Genomic DNA, 20,504 nt, shown 5'->3' on the forward strand with positions numbered 1-20,504 from the left:
AAATGACCACTTTCCATCAAAGGCAGGTCTCCTAACACCACAAGCTTTTTCCTGCCCTCCCGCAAGCTCCATCCCCCGTCTGCATGCCTCCTCCACCATGAAGCCCACCCCCAGGCTTTGCTCACTTCACCAGGGCTTCTCTTAAGGCCTGATCCCTCTCTTGGAGCTTGAAGTCTCTGTCCTCCTGACTGCCTGATGGAAACGGGTCTCAGCCTGATTGATGTCCACCTGCCTGGCCGGGCCTGCAGAGATCTTGAACATTCTGGAGGCTCAAGACGTATTCACCAAGTGGAGGGGGAGTTGGAGGAGGCTTGAAAGCGCGGGCATTCTTTGGGTCTCATCCCAGTGCTTCTTGGTAAATTACAGTCATGGAAACATTTACAAATGCTTTCTTTCACCCACTGGATACAAACTCCTCTCCTTGCTACTCCCTTAGCAGGTGGGCACACCCTTAGCTGAAGAGCCACCATTCCCTGGGGGAAATATCAGTTTACCAGCCAAGCAGTGAAATTTCCCTTTTGCTTCTTTACCTGTTTACTGTTTACCCTTCCCCCGAGCTGACCAGTTGATGCTTCTTTTCCTTGTTTTAAACCCGTGTCTCATTTTTTCCACGCAGTGAAGATTGCATGCTAAATTATTGCTATTTCTAAAGCGTTGCTCAGCCCTTGGCGTAGCTTTTATTTGTCACAGAGTCAGCGGGATCTCAAGGCTTGTTTCTTTGTGAGGCTCGGGGTAAAGAGATGGTCCTTATTAGTCTCTCTTCCTAACCATGAGGGTCTTTTGTAAGGGTCTCAGAAGAGGGTCTTCTGCTCGCCAGACATGCATGCTTCCATTTGAAATTAGCATGTGTCCTTTAAAAAGAAACCCTAGCCTGTCATTGGTTGAGTGTTTTCTGTGAAAAGTGATGGATTTTTACCAGGAGAGGGGAAGCCTTCTCGACACAGTGACTCAGAGAAATGACAGAACAGAACTGGAAAATTCCTTCCTGTTGAGAGCACCTGAGAATACACAGTGTCCTTTCCTTAAACCAAGGCCTCTGTTTCAGCACTTGACATGCTGTGAGTTCCCATCAGTCCTGTGGGTGTCTTTTTTTTTTTTTTTTGGTCTTTTTGTCTTTTTGCCTTTTCTAGGGCCGCCCCTGTGGCATATGGAGGTTCCCAGGCTAGGGGGCTAATGGGAGCTGTAGCCACCAGCCTATGCCAGAGCCACAGCAACACAGGATCCAAGCCGCGTCTGCAACCTACACCACAGCTCATGGCAACGCCGGATCCTTAACCCACTGAGCAGGGCCAGGGATCGAACCGGCAACCTCAGGGTTCCTAGCCGGATTCGTTAACCACTGCACCACAACGGGAACTCCCTGTGCGTGTCTTAAAGACTGAGTCCTCTACACTTTCTGTTATTGCTGAGCTGAAAGGCTTCAGGGGGAGCAGGTGCTTGTGCACTGCTGATGCGGGAGCAAAACCATCCATCCTCTCATGGAAGGGAAGTTGACCTTCTGTAATGAACAGAACCACACCTGTGCAGTGGACTGGATGCTTGTGTCCTTCCACGTCCACATACCGACATCCTAACCCCCAAGGTGCTGGTATCACTTTTGGAAGGTGACTAGGTCATGAGGGTGGAGTCCTCATGAATGGGATTAGTGCCCTTAGGAAAGAAACCCCAGAGAGATCCCTGTCTGGGTCTTGGCTTTCCCAGCCTCCAGAACTGTGAGAAATAAATATTGGCTGTCTTTAAGCCCCCCAGCCTATGGCATCGTGTTAGAGCAGCCTGATCAGACTAAGACAACAGGCATTTCCCCTTTGACCCAGCAATTCCTTTTCTCAGAATTACCCTGAAGACATGTCCTGAAACATGAAACAAGACACACACAAGGTCGGTCTTCGTGGCATTATTTTTAGACGGATCTCTTTTTTCGTGGCCCCGCCCATGGCATGCGGAAATTCCTGGGCCAGGGATTGAACCCACAGCACAGCAGTGACCTGAGCTGCTGCAGTGCTAATGCTAGATCCTTAACCCACTGTGTGTGCTACCAGAGAATGCCGGCATTATTTTTGCTAGCAAAGTATCGGACACAATCTACACAGCCGCCCAAAGATGGTTGGTTGAATACCAGCAACCCATGGAAGTCTTAGGCAGCAGAAGTGGGAGGGAGGAAGGCATTTCTGAACTGATGTGGGGCTATTTCCAGAGCTGTGTGAAAGAAGCAAGGGAATTTGTGAACCAAAGAAGAGGAAGTCACACAATTACACACACACCTTCCCCCGACCCCCAACGAGAAACACAGGAAGGAAAAAAGAGAAACCAGTAGAATGGTTATTTCCAGAGCTGGGGCAGAGGGTAAGACCTTTCTGAGTGTACTTTTTATAACATTTTGATGGGAAACCACATAGATATTTTACATATTCAAACAATTTTTAAACATCCAAAAATATTGGAGGGGGGGGGGAATCAAACCTAGAACTGAAAATGCCCTGAAACAAATGAACCTGGGTAATTATCAAATTGATAACATAATTCAACTAATTTTTTAAGGCCGTACCCTGTCTTTTTGCCGTTACTGAGATCCATTCTAGGACTCAAAAAAAGCAAAGACATTTTCAACTTGACTTAGTAGGTGTTGTGGGTTGAGTGGATAGGTCGAGGTCCTAAGGCCTGGTAGCCGTGAACTTGATTTGGAAATAGAGTCTTTGCCAGTGTAATGGAGGTAAGATGATATCCTACTGATTAGCCCTAATCCAATAACTGGCATCTTTATAAGAAGAGGGACATTTCAACACAGAGAAACAGACACACAGACAGGAGGGCACTGTGTAAAGACGTTGGCAGAAATTGAAGTGAGGAGTTCCCGTCGTGGCACAGTGGTTAACAAATCCGACTAGGAACCATGAGGTTGCGGGTTCGATCCCTGGCCTTGCTCAGTGGGTTAACTCCATATGCCGCGAGAGCGGCCCAATAAATGGCAAAAAAGAAAAAAAAAAAGAAATTGAAGTGATGCATTTACAAGCTAAGGATTCCAGGTGTTGCCAGCAACCACCAGAAACTAGGAGAGGCATGGAACTGATTCTGCCCTGCAGCCTTCAGACGGAGCATGGGCTTGCCTTGATTTTGGACTTCTGGTCTCCAAGACTGTGAGAGAACAAATTTTTGTTTGTTTGTTTTTTTCCTTTTTCTTTTTGTCTTTTTAGGGCTGCACTTGCAGCATATGGGGGTTCCCAGGCTAGGGGTCAAATCGGAGCTGTAGCTGCTGGCCTACACCACAGCCAGAGCAACTCAGGATCTGCGACCTATATCCCAGCTCACGGCAACGGCAATGGCAACGCGGGATCCTTAACCTACTGAGCGAGGCCAGGGATCGAACCATGTCCTCATGGGTACTAGTTGGTTTCATCAACCACTGAACCACGGGAACTCCGAATTTCCATTGTTCTTAAGCCATCCAGTGTGTGATTCTTTGTTGCAGCTGCTTTAGGAAACTCACGTGGTAGATTTGTTATTGGTTATGGCACAGGTAGAGTAATTGCGAAATTCTTCTTTGTGCATTTGCAGAATAGAGCATCGTCCTACAACACACTGATGTTCAGAAGCAAGGTCCTCGCAGTTAGAAAAGGGAGATGAAAACACGGACTAGAGAGAGAGGAGGAAAGCTGTTGGATTGTAACTTATTTATTTATTTTTGTCTTTTTTTGCCTTTTCTAGGGCCGCTCCCGAGGCATGTGGAGATTCCCAGGCTAGGAGTCGAATTGGAGCTGTTGCCTCTGGTCTATGCCACAGCCACAGCAATGCCAGATCCTTAACCCACTGAGGATCTGAGCCGCAGATCTGAGCCGCGTCTGCGACCCACACCACAGCTCACGGCAACGCTGGATTCTTAACCCACTGAGCAGGGCCAGGGATCGAACCTGCGACCTCATGGTTCCTAGTCGGATTCGTTAACCACTGTGCCACAGTGAGAACTCCTGTTGGACTGTAATTCAAGATATGCATAGGAACTCTCCCCCTTTCTCTGTCTCTCTCTCACTCACGCACACACATTTCCTAGCTCTTTATAAGAAGAGGGACCTAGGAGTGGTGACCTTCCAGCAGTAATGAGCACCTAGAGCCCACAGATCTTGGTGTCTAAACATCATTCTGCATTGAAAGGAACTGGGCTCCTTGGAGAAATGGCTGACTCCAGGTCTGGGATGTGGAAATTCTGTGTATAAAGTGCCTTCCTGTGTGAGAAAGTAAGGAAATGCTTGAAAACACGAAGGAATCTGTTAAAGGGACTACCAGCCAGCTTACAGGGGGTCTTACTGGCTGCATTTGTGATAGTGTGAACATCAACAGGAATCTAACAGTAATGAATTCAGTGGACACATTGAATTTAAAAAAAACCCGAAACAAACCATCAGCAGAGTGAAGCTCAAAAACAAAACAAAAGCCAAAGGAGGGGTCTCCTTCAGAGAAGAGTGTCAACTCACGGAAACAGGAGGAATAAGAGAAGATTCCCTTTGACAATCCAAATGTGATGGTTGCTTCGGGAAGGATCCTTAAAGGATGTTAAAAGAATAAAAGGAAAGAGGATATTTACATGGTCTCCAACTGTCACGTTACAGAAAACGTATTCGTTGCAAAAGGAAAAATGGTACCTTTGCTTGGTAGCAATCTGACAGCTTCTGAATTAACCGAACGATCAAGCTTAGTGTCAGGAATAGCAGGCCAGCTGACATAAGAGCCTCTGGATGGGGTGCCGTTCGAAGTACACGCCCCCTGGATGCATCCTGGCTAAAAATACGTAACCTGAATCGAACCAAGTGTCTGGCCCTAACGTCCAGTTTAAAGAGAATATGGGGAGTGAAGGAAAAGGTTAAAACACTGCACATGGAAGCAGCCAGACCCACGCGTGGGGAGCGGGGGCATTCGGTAATTCAATCACAGGTTTTCACAATGCAATTGTGGAAAAAAAATGCGGAGACTGTTGAGAGGCTAGGAGTCTGAAGACAACAAACTAACCAATGCAGTGCTTGAAATTTGACTAGTCCTTGATTCACAAATCCCAGCTATGAAAGAGATTTGGGGGACAACTGGGGGAAATTTGAACCGGAATTGGCTCTTAGATTGTGGAATGATAAGGGAATGCATGTTCTTAGGTGTGACAATGGCGTTGTGCTTGTGTAGAAGGGTCTCCTTATGCCTAGAAGCTCTATGCTGGATATTTACGGGTGAAGTGTCTGATGCCTGCAATTTCCTTTCATGTGGCTTAGTGGAAACAGAAGAGGGAGAAAGAGAATGCAAATAGGCAAAGTCTTAATACATTTTTGAGTCTAGGTGGAGGGTACGTGGGAGAGCATTGTATTTTTCTGCCCGTTTTTCCCTATGTTTAAATTTCTTTCTTTATAAAAATTTGGACGAAAGGAAAAAAGGATTTAGAGAAAGAGCCCATTTGGTTTAAAGAACTGTGTTAACAATCAAATTAAAATGCAGTCAGGTGTAAGGTATAGAAGATTGAGCTAAGGATGCTATAAGGACCGAGGGAATGAAGTGGATTTTATGAGGCACCTTGCCAAGCCTGGGAGGCCCTCCTGGAACACAAGCTCAGGAAGGCAGAGCTTTTGGTCCCCTGTGTCCACCTCTGATCCTCTGGCACCTAGAGCCCGGATCATAGTAGGTGCTTAAAAGCATCCGTGTATAAACAGCACAGTGATAATAATACACCCTTGTGTGATTTCTGAGTATTTTTTCAGAAGACACGCTCGGTCAAAGATGAGGAGCATTTGGATAGATTTTCACCTTCTTTATGAAATTGCAGAGGATGAGACCAATTTACACCCAATTTATACAGTGTCCCTCTGTCCTCTTTCTTGTACTCAGTATGAGAATTTTAAGCAATTTGCCAATTTGATACAGGGGAAAAAAAGTTTTGTTTTGCATTTCTTTCTTGTGAAGTTTTTGTGACTTTGTATATTGTTTCATACTTTCGTGAATAATCTTTTTGAAACTGTGGGCAACTATTAGTCAAATCCGAATCACCTGCCTTCACTGATCAAGGTCGTTTTAAGACCTGCATGTCTTCCAGGTGGCTCTCAGCCAAAACCCTAAGATGTTTACCTGGGTTGTTTTCCAGGAACTTGGCGTCAGCCGCCTCTAGTCTGAGCTGAGCTGAAAGTCAGCCGCATCTAGCTCGGGCTGGGCTGGTTAAGACTTGATAGGACCGCTGACCCTCCACCTGGCACAAGCAGGTGTTTATTCCAGGACCCTTAGATGTCAGGGGGCTGGAAGCTCCACCCTCAGACTGTGCTAAGCACTTTGCTTCTGCTTTTGAACGTGCAGAGGTCTGTAGCTTGGTTACACCTGCACAGAGAGGTAACAACGCACCTTTTCCCAATCTCTTTCCCCCACGCTCCCCAGGCTCCCGACATGCCTCAGCCTCCCTGCGTCTTTATAAACCCTCTCTTGGCTGCAAACTTCGGTGGTGTCTCAGCATTTTGGATTGCTGTGTATCGGGCAAAGCAGACATCGTTTGGTAAGTTTTTTTTTGTCTTTTTTTCCCCTTTTCTTTTCTTTTTTTTTGGCTATGCCGGCTGCATGCAGAAGATCCCGTCCAGGGATGGAACCCTTGCCACAGCAGTGACCTGAGCCACAGCAGTGACAATGCTGGTCCTTAACCTGTTGAGCCACCAGAGAACACCTTGCTTATTTTCATTTTAGGGTTTATGTGGTTTTCTAATGGACTTGTAAATTCAGTGAACTGTATGGTTTGTATAGTTTTTTTTTTAAACGACCTGTTTTGTAGGCAAATAACATTTCTTCAATATGTGTGAATGGAAGTATCAGTGCGGGCCGATGGTGCTGAGTGATGGGCAGTGGGGTCAGCTCTATACCCCTCTCTCTGGGCCTCCTCGAGTCCTGGGTCTGTTTTTTCGTGGAGTTGGGGCTGCTGAGTGTTAAGCCCAGAGATGAGGATATTGGGGGGGTGGGTGCAGAGAAGGGTCTCGCAAGGCCTTTCCGTCCAGCCCCTGCCTTCAGCCAGGCCAGGGCATTGTATTCTGGTTTTACAGAAAGGACGGCTGAGGGGACAAGACCTCTCTCTGTGGATGCGTGCTGTTCCAGGGCCACGTGGGTGAGGTGGGGGCCAGGGCAGGCTCTTACTCCTGACACGTGCTGTGACCTCAGGTCACTTCTAGGAGGTCCCCTCACCACAGCCTGTTCTCCTGCCCTCATCTGAGACCGTCACCATCAAAACCAGACTTGCCTTGTCTGCTGCTCTGGTCTCTCTTTTTTTTTTTCCTTTAATTTTTTAACTTTAGTGGATTTACAGTGTTCTGTCAAATTCTGCCGTACAGCAAAGAGACCCAGCCATACACACATACATTCTTCTCCTGTTATGTTCTGTCACAAGGGATTGGCTAGAGTTCCCTGTGCTGGACAGCAGGGCCCCCATTACCTGTGTAAGAGTTTGCATCGATGAACCCCCGACTCCCCCTCGGCAGCCACAAGTCTGCTCTCCATGTCATGAGTCTGTTTCTGCTCTGTAGACAGGTTCATTTGTGCCTCGAGTGGTCTCCTTTCCACTATCATATGACTGATTTCACTGCATGCTTCAGGGGAAAAAAAAGCCCAATGGCTGACTGTATGTCAGCTGCCACCTGTTCCGCAATTAATTCCACCAGCGAGTCTTGAATATTCACAGTCTGAGCCCCTGCAGACGACCCCGTGGCTGCCTGATGCTGACTTGAGGTTTCTCCACAAGTTTCCTTGGCCTGCCACGTGTCTTCAGATGTGGAAGCTGCCTTCTCCAGAGCTTGGGATCCACGAGAGGCCAGTGCCTGCTGCCTCTCTTGACCTTGACACCAATTCACACACCATGACGTCCACGGTCAAAGTGGTCACTAAGTCGAGCCAACACTCGATGGGAGGCCCTGAATCCCGGGCCACGGCTGTGGCAATGCCAGATCCTTAACCAGGGAACTCCTAGTGATTCGATATTTTTACAGACTCTACTCCGTTTGAAGTTATTTTAGGCTATTGGCTATCTTCTCTGTGCATCGTATTTATCTCCCACCCAGTAGTTTGTTTCTCTTATCCCCTTCCCCCTTCCTGCCCATCTGCCTCGCTCAATCTATGAGTCTGTCTCGGTTTTGTTATAGTCAGTGGTTTATTAGGTTTCACATAGGAGTGAAGATATGCAGTGTTTGTCTTTGCGTCTAACTGATCTCCTAAGCCAGAGGCAGAACAGTGAAGTGCGGCTTCGCGGAGGCTTTGCTGCTTGAGTTGAAAGGTGGTGGGAAGCCCAAGGCTGTCAAGTTCAAGCACAGGAACAGAGCCCTGCGAGGGCCTGGTGCCATCCAGGGACAAAACCCAGATTACCAGCCATCAAAGGGCCGCCAAACCTTCAGCTGCCTCCAAGAGGGCTCAGTGGGAGACAGACAGGTCAGGGCGCCTGCCGCAGGCAAGGACCTGGAACACGTGGGCTCTGCATGGTGATGAAGGCAGGTCCTTAAAAATAAAGCCAGAGTGATGATAATGGAAGTTGGAACAGTGAGTATAAATCCAAGGACAATTCATAAGAACCGTGCAATACGCGACTTTTTTCTTTTTCTTTTTTCTTTTTTTTTCAGTTTGAAAGTAGTCACAGCTTATTAACTGACCAGATTACAAAAATAATCCTGGTGGAAACCTTAGCTCATCCTTCCAATAAGCCTGTGGATCCCATCTTTCCTGTTGCCGGCATCGCCACCTTCGCCAAAATGGATGTGGTCTTTTTCTTCATTCCACTGCGTGGGGAAGACAGTTCAAAGGGCCGTAGGAAGTTGTCTGCTTCTTTGGAACATTTTCCAACATTCATGAGTGTAGATCTCATGAATCAGGTGCTCCCTGCCCTTGATGCCATATTTACCAAGGGATGAAGCGGTCAACACTCTTATCAAGGCAGTTCCCTTCTGGTTGATTTAACCAGACTTGTAGATTAGTAAACCACACTTAAGATCAGTTCCTTCGCTGACTTCAGGTTTGGGTACCCCAAGGCAATACAGGGCTCCACGAGTCTCAGCATGTTAACTGGAGCCTCGGTGAGCTGATGGAGGCAAAGAAGCTGCAACATTTTGGGCTCACACCACTGATACCTTTGATCCTGAAGACAGATGCCACTTTGGGTTCTGTAGGTACCCAGCGGTTGCCACCTTTTCTTGCCATCCTAGCCATTTAAATCTCAGTTCTGTACATCTGCTTATATTCCTTGCAACAGTGCATAGGTTTTTCATAGATAAGCTTCCTTCTTGCCTTCCCAAGCATCTTCTGGGCACACTTCTTTCTCAGGCACTTGTTTTTAAGCTCTGGAAATTCTTTCATGTTTTCTTAAGGGTTTCTGGCCAGGCAGGAATTTTCTTCTTCTCCTTTCCTGTACCCTCCATGGTTCCAGCCAGGAAAGAGTAAGAATTCTTAATATGTATAAGAATCGCAGAGGAAATTCAAGCTATTCAGACTCCAAAAGACATTTATCAAGCACCTAGTATGCGGCAAGCACTGTTTTAAATGTTTTCCGTACGTTCTTTCATTCATTTCTCATGACTCTGTGGAGTGGGGTAGTCCTTATTAAGTTCAGAAATTTTTTGCTCCTTGGCCTTCACTTTTTTCTTACACAATGCTTTTTTCACCAGTTGGTATAAGTTCTAGAATTTCAGGGAGATGATCTGTCATTGCCTTCAGCACCTTTTTATTGATTGCTCGCAGTGATTACTGTGTTTTTGCAAGCATAGATTAGTTACCTAGACCTGTCAGTTTCTTCAATGCGCTAGTGTTACTTACCAAACAACATTTTAGGGGGTTATACTTTCTGGCTTTGCCATCTTTCGTCTGGAAAGCTTTGGCAATATAATCAATTGCCTTGATCCATCTACCTTTGAAAAGGGATTCGTGCAGCTACCTCTTGATACTGATGGTTTAACTCTGAGACTGCCACTCCTACCCACCCAACATGCTTAAAATGAAGGAGAAAGAAAGAACAATACATCAGGGCAAAGGAAAATTGACAAACGTCCTTTTTAAATGAAAATTAACTGGGACAAAATTCTCAGGGATCTGCCCGAAGCCAGAATCTTCCCTAGAAGAGCTGTTTTATGTTGCCAAAGGACATGTACAGTCAAGGTCACCATCCTTCCTATGGAGCATGACTAGAGGTGGTTGGGGCCTGGAAACCTTTCAAGCAAGAATGCATCAGAGCCACACAACTAAAACCTACCAACAGGCTTCTGGACCATGGGCTTTAGGGCCTTGGTGTTTATGAGAAGTTTCCAGGGAAGTGGTTGCTAAAGGTTCCCCTGAGTCACCAAATAAGGAGTTTTCTGGTAGCAGTCAGCACTCAGAATGTTGGAGGTACTCAATAACTATTCATTAAATGAGTGAACGCATAAATAAATGGATTCCTCTGGTTTGTAGGGGTGAAGCATCTGCCAAGAGTCATGATTTTTGTTTTATGGTAGCTAACCCCCAAAATGATTCATCTTCCTCTTATTGATAATACAGATAACAGAACAGATCATCTATGAAGGCAACTGTTGATTTGTCCTCAGGGCCGCCATGTGCGGCAGGTCAGGCTGTGCCCTGCCCAACTCCAGAGCTCCCTTTTATATAGATGTCAAGAGGGAATAGTGCCCTCTAGAGTTGGGCCCTGGAATCACATCCTCCAATTAAACAAAGGGTACTTTCTCAACTCTGTGACAGGGGAGGCATGTGTCCAGATCATTTTATTCATTCATTCATCAACTCATTTAGGCCTGGGGATATGACCTGGGGACAAAGACACCCTGAGCCAGGTATTAGAAAATATAAGTAATTGGGGAAATTATAAGTTGATGTATATGTTGATATGGGAGCCTAGGAGAGGAGTTTCTAGTGCAACCTAAGGGCGGGATGGATGGTTGGGGAAGGCTTTTTGGAAGAAGCTGTAGAAGAATGGATAGAAAGTATCGAGGCAACAGTGGTGAGTGGGGGAGCAGCAGGTGCAAAGTCCGGGAGAGAGAGAGATTATAAATCCTTGAGACTTAATAACAGGTAACACATGTTGGACATTGATCACAGATCTCAGCACTTTATTTTTCTTATTTTTTGAATTTTTTGCTTTTTAGGGCCGCACCCGCGGCATATGGAGGTTCCCAGGCTAGGGATCTAATCGGAGCTACAGCCACTGGCCTACACCACAGCCACAGCAACGCTGGATTTTTTTTTTTGTCTTTTTGCCATTTCTTGGGCTGCTCCTGTGGCATATGGAGGTTCCCAGGCTAGGAGTCCAATTGGAGCTGCAGCTGCCAGCCTACGCCAGAGCCACAGCAACACGGGATCCGAGCCATGTCTGCAACCTACACCATAGCTCACGGCAACACCGGATCGTCAACCCACTGAGCAAGGGCAGGGATCGAACCCGCAACCTCATGGTTCCTAGTCGGATTCGTTAACCACTGCGCCATGACGGGAACTCCAACGCTGGGTTCTTAACCCACTAAGTGAGGCCAGGGATCAAACCCACAACCTCATGGTTCCTAGTCAGATTCATTTCCACTGAGCCACGGGAACTCCAGTTCTCAGTGCTTCATGTATATTAACTTTTTCTTTTTTTCCCCCACAATGCCTCCAATGAGTTAAGCATTGCTATTTTCCTCAAAGATGCATAAACCGAGTCAAAGCAAGCCTGAGTAACTTGCCTAAGGTCACACCTAATAAATGATGGAGCAGGAGTCAAACTTGGGAGTCTATGCTAAGAGTCCACAGCCTTTTTTTTTTTTTTCAAGGTTCAAGATATTTTAAAGATTTTCTTACATTTTAAAAGAATTTTAAAAGTTGTAAGTATAATATAAAGAAACTTTTTTTTTTAAAACTTTTTCTGAACTGTTGGAGGGTTAGTTGCTGACCGGATGTCTTCTCATCTGCAAGTACTTTTTAATGTGTATTTTCTACAACCAAGGACCAGCTCCTATATAACCAAAAATACAGGCATTCAAGTCAGAAAATTAACTTCGATACACTGTTGCCAACTCCTGTTCAGACTCCAGTCCAATTTTGCCTATTGTTCACTCAGATCCTTTGCAGCCAAAAGATCCAATCCAGGGTCACCCAGGATGTCCAGGTGTCCGGCTGCTTTGGGTCTTCTTCTGTCGGAGAAGTTCCTCAGTCATTGCCTGGCATCTGTCACTTGGACACAGTGATTTCAAGCCAATGATGTTGCAGGCTCTTTTCTGAGATTTCCAAAGATTCGGTTCAGGCTTTGTGCATTCGGCAGCTACCACTGTGTTTAGGTTGGCAGGTTTTTGAAGTTTACAAAAATGAAACCACGCTGTAGGTATATTCTGATCTCCCCCCAAGATGGATGCAGTTTACCGTGTGCTAGTCTGTGCCAGGCCCTGTCTGTGTGTTTTCTGGTTTGATACTCGGCTCTTTTCCTCATAGCGGGAGGGACTGAGGCTCGGGAAGTGTGAGAATTTATTTACGCCAAACCATACACTGCTTTGAGGACAACCCATGACTCAAGCCCCGCCCTGAACCACTCTGATTTCTTGCCTGTATGAGGAGCCTCCTGAGTCTTGAAGGGCAGAGAAATAGGCTTCTTGGGTCCACTGCCCCGCCTTCCACATCCTCCTCAGAGCAAGCCCAGGAGGTAAAAATTTTTAAATTAAGAATTCCAGGAGTTCCCATTGTGGCTCAGTGGTTAACGAATCCGACTAGGAACCATGAGGTTGTGGGGTTGATCCCTGGCCTTGCTCAGTGAGTTAAAGATCCAGCGCTGCCGTGAGCTGTGGTGTAGGTCGCAGATGCGGCTCGGATCCTGCATTGCTGTGGTTCTGGTGTAGGTCGGTGGCTATAGCTCCGATTCGACCCCTAGTCTGGGAACCTCCATATGCTGCCGGAACAGCCCCAGAAAAGGCAAAAAGACAAAAAAAAAAATTCCAGTGAATAGAAAAAATACAACCAATAAGATACAGGATTATGACCAAAAAAAGAAACAGAATAATTAACATTATGCAGAAGGGATAGAACCAGTAAAATAATAATTTAAGAACAAAATTAGGTTACTGAAAATTTATGGTTATAAACATTCATGCAAACACAATAAAAGGATATATAAAGGATTATAGCTTAAAAAGAAATAGAAAAGAAAATAAGGTAAAACCTACAAATCCCCAAAATCTTAGGAATTTAAACAGATAACTTCAAATCCCACCCCCCACCCTGCCCCCCCACATTTATTTTTGTTCTTAAAGCCAGAAGCACTGGATTTTAATAGTGATAAAGGTAAAATGCAAAAGGAAGACATTTAAAAGGTGATTAAGATATAGAATGAGAAAGATGATAAGAGGGGAAAGTAAGGAAGCCTAAAAATTAGAAGAAGATAGGCAAGAGTAAACTTGAGGGCCTCTGCAAACACTGTTTCCTAAAATGACCTTTGCAATGGAGGGGATTAGGATGGTGGAATAGAAGGACTGGAGCTCAACTTCTCTCCTAAAACCAACAAAATTTACAACCAAATGCTGAGCAATCTTCAATCAAATGGACTGGAAACTTTCAAAAAGATATCCTTCCTTAGAAGACAAACAGAAGGCCACATCAAGAGGTAGGAGGGACGATTACATGATATAAGCAATCCCATACCTCCTGGTGGGAAGCCCCACAGACTGGAAAGTAACCGTATCACAGAGACTCACCTACAGGAGTGAGAGTTCTGAGCCCCACATCAAACTCCCACATGTGGGCATCTGGCACTAGGAGAAAGAGCCCCTGGAGCATCTGGCATTGAAGGCCAGTGGGGCTTGTGCACAGGAGCTCCACGGGACTGGGGGAAGTGGAGACCCCATTCTTAAAAGGCGCACATGGATTTTCACATGTACTGGGTCCCAGGGCAAAGCAAAGTCTCCATAGGAATCTGGGTCAAACCTGACTGCAGTTCTTGGAGGACCTCCTGGGAAAACAGGGGTGCATGTGGCTTGTTGTGGGGGAAGGACACTGGAAGCCAAGCTCTTGAGAATATTCATCAGTGTGCCTTTCTCTGGAGGTGGACATTTTGGGAAAATATGGCCCCACCCATCAGTGCTGAGAAGCCCCAGGGCAAATAACAATCCAGGTGAGATCACAGCCCTGCCCATCAGTAAATAGGCTGCCTAAAGACACCCCCCCCCCAGGCACACGGCCACCTCAAATCTCACCAGAGACAAAGCCCCACCCACCAGAGGGATAGGAATCAGCTCCACCTACCCATGGGCAGGCATCAGTCCCTCCCATCAGGAAGCCTATAGCAAGCCCCCATACCAACTTCAGCTACCAGGGGGACAGACACCAGAAGTAAGAGAGGCTACAACTCTATTATCTGTAAGAAGGTCACCACGCCAAAAACCTATAAAAATGAAAAGACAGAGAACTATAACTCAGATGAGGGAGAAAGAAAAAAACCCAGAAAAACAGCTAAGTGATCAGGAGATTCTCAGCCTCCAGGAAAAAGACTTTAGACTGTTGATGCTGAGATGATGCAAGACATTGGAAATAAACTGGAAGCAAAGATGGATAACTTACGGGAAACACTAAGCAAAGAGATACAAGATTTAAAACTTAAGCAAGCAGAGATGCAAAATACAATAACTAAAATAAGAAGTTCATTAGAAGCAGCCAGCAGAATACAGGAGGCAGAAGAATGAATAAGTGAGGTGGAGGACAGATTAGTGGAAATTATGGATGCAGAACAGAAAAGAGAAAAAGGATTGAAAACAAATGAAGAGAGTCTCAGAGAACTCTGGGACGATGTTAAATGCACCAACATCTGTATTACAAGGGTGCCAGAGGAGAAGAGAGATAGAAAGGGACAGAAAAATATTCAAAGAGCTAATAGCCAAAAACTTCCCTAACATGGGAAAGGAATCACTCACTTAAATCCAGGAAGCACAATGAGTACCATATAAAATAAACCCAAGGAGGAACACCCTGAGACACATACTAATCAAACTGACCAAAATTAAAGACAAAGAGAAAATTTTGAAAGCAGCTAGGGAAAAGACACAAATAACATACAAGGGAACCCTGATAAGGTTATTGGGAGATTTTTCAGCAGAAACTCTGCAGGCAAGAAGGGAGTGGCATGATATACTTAATGTGATGAAAGGAAAAAACCTCCAACCAATATTACTTTACCCAGAAAGGTTCTCATTCAGATTTGAAGGAGAAATCAAAAGCTTCACAGATAAGCAAAAGCTAAGAGAATTCAGCACCACTGAACCAGCTTTACAACAAATACTAAAGGAACTTGTCTAGGCAGAAAAGAAAAGGCCACAACCAGAAACAAAAAACCCACAAATAACAAGGCTCACCAGTAAAGGTATATATACAGTAAAGATACAAAATCATCCATGCACAATTGTGCCACCAAAATCAGAAATCATGAGAAGAGTAGGGTACAAATGCAGGACACTGGAGATGCACTTGCAATTAAGAGACCAACAACTTAAAACAATCTCGTATATATATAGATTCATATCAAAACTTCAGAGTAACTGCAAACCAAAAATCTACAATTGATACGCAAATGAGTAAGAAAAATCAACTCAAATACAACAATAAAGATAATCATCAAACCACAAGATGAGAGAACAAGAGATGAAGGGAAGAAAAAAAGAGCAACAAAAACAAATCCAAAGCAATTAATAAAGTGGCAATGAGAACATACATATCAATAATTACCTTAAATGTTAATGGACTAAATGCCCCAACCTAAAGACATAGAGTGGCTGAATGGATACTAAAACCAGACCCATATATATGCTGTCTTCGAGAGACCCACTTCACTTCTAGGGACACATACAAATTGAAAGTGAGAGGATGGAAGATAATATTCCACGTAAATGGGAATCAAAAGAAAGCTGGAGTAGCAATATTCATATCAGACAAAATAGACTTCAAAGTGAAGAATATTTTGGAGTTCCCTTCGTGGCGCAGTGGTTAACAAATCCGACTAGGAACGGTGAGGTTGCGGGTTCGATCCCTGGCCTTGCTCAGTGGGTTAACGATCCGGCATTGCCATGAGCTGTGGTGTAAGTCACAGATGTGGCTCAGATCTCGTGTTGCTGTGGCTCTGGTGTAGGCCGGTGGCTACAGCTCTGATTCGACCCCTAGCCTGGGAACCTCCATATGCCACAGGAGCGGCCCTAGAAAAGGCAAAAAGACAAAAAAAAAAGAATATTTTAAGGGACAAGGAAGGTCACTACCTAATGATCAGAGGATCAATCCAAGAAGAAGATATAACAATTTTAAATATCTATGCACCCAACACAGGTTCACCACAATGTATAAGGCAACTGCTAACAACCTCAAAAGGAGAAATCGACAATAACACAATCATAGTGGGGGACTTTAACACCCCACTTACAGCAATGGACAGACCATCCAGAAAGAAAATCAATAAGGAAACATAGGCCCCGAATGAAGCATTAAACCAGATGGACTTAATAGATATTTATAGGACATTCCATCCAAAAGCAGCAGAATACACATTCTTCTCAAGTACACATGGAACATTCTCTAAGATTGATCACATCCTGGGCTACAAATCCAACCTCGGTAACTTTAAGAAAATTGAAATCATATCAAGCATCTTTTCCGACCATAACACCATATGACTGGAAATCAACAACAAGAAAAAAACTGCAAAAAACACAAACACGTGGAGACTCAACAACATGCTACTAAACAACCAATGGATCACTGAAGAAATCAAAGAGGAAATTTAAAAATACCTAGCAGCAAATGACAACAAAGATATGACACTCCAAAACCTATGGGATGTAGCAAAGGCCGTTCTAAGAGGAAAGTTTATGGCAATACAAGCCCACCTCAGGAAACAAGAAACACCTCAAATAAACAAGCTACTTTACATCTAAAGCAGCTAGAGAGAGAACAGACAAGACCTAAAGTTAGTAGAAGGAAAGAAATCATAAAGATCAGAGCAGAAATCATTGAAATAGAAACAAAGAAAACCATAGACAAGATCACCGAAACGAAAAGCTGGTTCTTTGAAAAGATCAACAAAATTGATAAACCCTTAGCCAGACTTATCAAGCCAAAAAGAGAGAGGACTCAAATCAATAAAATTAGAAATGAAAAAGGAGAAGTAACAATGGACATCACAGAAATACAAAGGATCAGAAGAGACTACTAAATGGAAAACCTAGAAGAAATGGACAAATTCTTAGAAAAGCACAATCTTCCAAGACTAAACCAAGATGAAATAGAAAAGATGAATGGACCAATCACAAGTACTGAAATTGTGATTAAAAAACCTCCAAAAACAAAAGTCCAGGACCAGATGGCTTCACAGGCGAATTCCATCAAACATTTAGAGAAGAGCTAACACCTATCCTTCTGAAACTATTGCAAAAGATAGCAGAGGAAGGGATACTCCCAAACTCATTCTATGAGGCTACAATCACCCTAATACCAAAACCAGACAAAAATAACACACAAAAAAAGAAAACTACAGGCAAATTTCACTGATGAACATAGATGCAAAAATCCTCAACAAAATATTAGCAAACTGAATCCAACAATACATTAAAAGGATTGTACATCATGACCAAGTGGGCTTTATCCTGGGCATGAGAGGATTCTTCAATATCCACAAATCAATCAGTGTGATACCCACATTAACAAACTGAATGATCCTCTCAACTGGTGCAGAAAAAGCCTTTGACAAAACCCAACACCCATTTCTGATAAAAACCCTTCAGAAAGGGGGCATAGAGGGAACCTACCTCAACATGATAAAGGCCATATATGACAAACCCACAGCTAACATCAGTCTTAATGGTGAAAAGCTGAACGAATTCCCTCTGAGATCAGGAACAAGATAAGGATGTCTGCTCTTGCCACTACTATTCAACATAGTTTTGGAAGTCCTAGCCACAGCAATCAGAGAAGTAAAAGAGATAAAAGGAATCCAAATTGGAAAGGAAGAAGTAAAACTATCACTATTTGCAGATGACATGATACTACACCTAGAGTATCCTAAAGACTCGACCAGAAAACTGTTAGAGCTCATCAATTAATTTGGGAAATTCACAGGATACAAAATTAATACACAGAAATCAACAGCATTTCTACATACTAACAATGAAAGATCATAAAGAGAAGTTAGGGAAGTAATCCCATTTACCATCACATCCAAAAGAATGAAATACCTAGGAATAAACCTACCTAAAGAGACAAAAACATGTACTCTGAAAACTATAAGACATTGATGAAAGAAATCAAAGATGACACAAACAGATGGAAAGACATACCATGCCCTTGGATTGGAAGAGTCAATATTATCAAAATGACTATACTACCCAAGGAAATCTACAGATTCAGTGCAATCCCTATCAAATTACCAAGGGCATTTTTCACAGAACTAGAACAAAATGAAGTTTGTTTGGAAGCACAAAAGACCCCAAATAGCCAAAGCCATCCTGAGAAAGAAAAATGGAGCTGGAGGAATCAGGCTCCTGGACTTCAGACTATACTTCAAAGCAACAGTCATCAAAACTGTATGGTACTGGCACTGACAGAAGTTAGTGGAACAGGATAGAAAGCCCAGCGTTAAACCCATGCACCTACAGCCAACTAATCCATGACAAAGGAGGCAAGAATATACAATGGAGAAAAGACAGCCTGTTCAAAAAGTGGTGCTAGGAAAACTGGACAGCCACATGGAAAAGAATGAAATTAGAACACTCCCTAACACCATACACAAAAATAAACTCAAAATGGAATAAAGACCTAAACATAAGACCAAATACTATAAAACTCTTAGAGGAAAACATAGTCCAAACACTCTCTGACATAAACGACAGTAAGATATTCTCAGATCCACCTCTTAGAGTAATGACAGTCAAAACAAAACTAAATAAATGGGACTTAATGAAACTTAAAAGCTTCTGCACAGCAAAGGAAACCCTAAACAAAACAAAAAGACAACCCACCGAATGGGAGAAAATATTTGCAAATGAATCAACTGACAAATCAATTGGGATTAATCTCCAAAATTTATAAACACCTTCTACTGCTCAATACCAAAAAAACAAACAACCCCATCAAAAAATGGGCAGAAGATCTAAACAGACAGTTCTCCAAAGAAGACATGCAGATGGCCTAAAAAACACATGAAAAGATGTTCAACATCACTCATTATTAGAGAAATGCAAGTCAAAACTATTATGAGGTACCATCTTATACCAGCCAGAATGGCCATCGTCAAAAAGTCTACAAACAATAAGTGCTAGAGAGGGTGTGGAGAAAAAGGAACCCTATTACACTGTTGGTGGGAATGTAAATTGGTGAAACCACTGTGGAAAACAGTATGGAGATTCCTCAGAAAACTAAAAATAGAACCACCATTTGATCCAGCAATCCCACTCCTGGGCATCTATCCAGAGAAAACCATGACTCGCAAAGGCACATGTACTCTGATGTTCACTGCAGCATTATTTGCAATAGCCAAGACATGGAAACAACCTAAAGGTCCATTGACAGAGGAGTGGATCAAGAAGATGTGGTCCATATACACAATAGAATATTACTCAGCCATTAAAAGGAATGAAATACCACCATTTTTAGCAACATGGATGGACCTAGAAATTATCATGCTGAGTGAAGTCAGTCAGACAATGAGACACCAACATCAAATGCTATCACTTACATGTGGAATCTGAAAAAAGGACACAATGAACTTTGCAGAACAGGTACTGACTCACAGACTGAAAACTTATGGTTTCCAAAGGAGATAGTTTGGGGGGCGGGGGGATGTGCTGGGGGTTTGGGATGGAAATCCTATAAAACTGGACTGTGATGATCATTGTACAACTACAAATATAATAAAAGTCTTGAGTAATTAAAAAAAGAAGATAGGTAAACTAGAATAACCAAAGTAAACCTCAAAGGACAATTTAACAAGTAAGAAGATGTCCACAGTTTAAAATACAAAGATACAATTATGTAGATAAAGCCTTTGTGTCATGCTCAGCCCAATACCTATCATTATTACTTATTGTTAAAAGAGTTAGCAAGTGTGGGGGACTGTCCATTTAACCCCTTAAAATCTGAGTTCTTTGCAGGTTCCTGAGCCTCTGTCTGGTCCCCTCTGGGCCAGTCGGGAGGAGGTAGAGTTGGGGGCCAGGTTCATCTCAAGGTCCCCCTGAAAGAGCCACTTGCCCTGTAGCCCTGGGGGTTGGGGTGGGGGGTGGCCAAGTGGGGAAGTGGGGGATATACCCTTTCAACTTCCCAAAGGGAAGAAAAGTTTAGAACTGCTGAAAATAAGATAGAGCTGTCAAAAGTATATGAAATTAGCTGCATAAACTGTGAAACATAAGTCACAGTTATATTTGTTCTGAGACAGGGTAAGAATAGAAACGATTTCAGAGATAGAAAATCTAAGCCTCTTCAGTCACCATGTCCCAGTGGCCTGAGGTCCTCTGGGTACTTCTGTGTCCTTTGTTCACGCTGCCTACACGGAGCGG

At 43.9% G+C, this 20,504-nt stretch overlaps 1 protein-coding gene and 1 pseudogene across 1 annotated transcript in view; both read right to left on the reverse strand.

Annotated features, from left to right (window-relative positions):
• Positions 1-20,504, reverse strand: part of NGEF (neuronal guanine nucleotide exchange factor) — a 120,329-nt gene that overhangs the window by 50,643 nt on the left and 49,182 nt on the right. The window lies entirely within an intron of this gene.
• Positions 7,353-10,561, reverse strand: LOC125123658 (60S ribosomal protein L7-like; annotated as a pseudogene).

The sequence above is a fragment of the Phacochoerus africanus genome, chromosome 3 (assembly GCF_016906955.1).
Source record: "Phacochoerus africanus isolate WHEZ1 chromosome 3, ROS_Pafr_v1, whole genome shotgun sequence".
In the NCBI taxonomy this organism is placed as follows: Eukaryota; Metazoa; Chordata; class Mammalia; order Artiodactyla; family Suidae; genus Phacochoerus; species Phacochoerus africanus.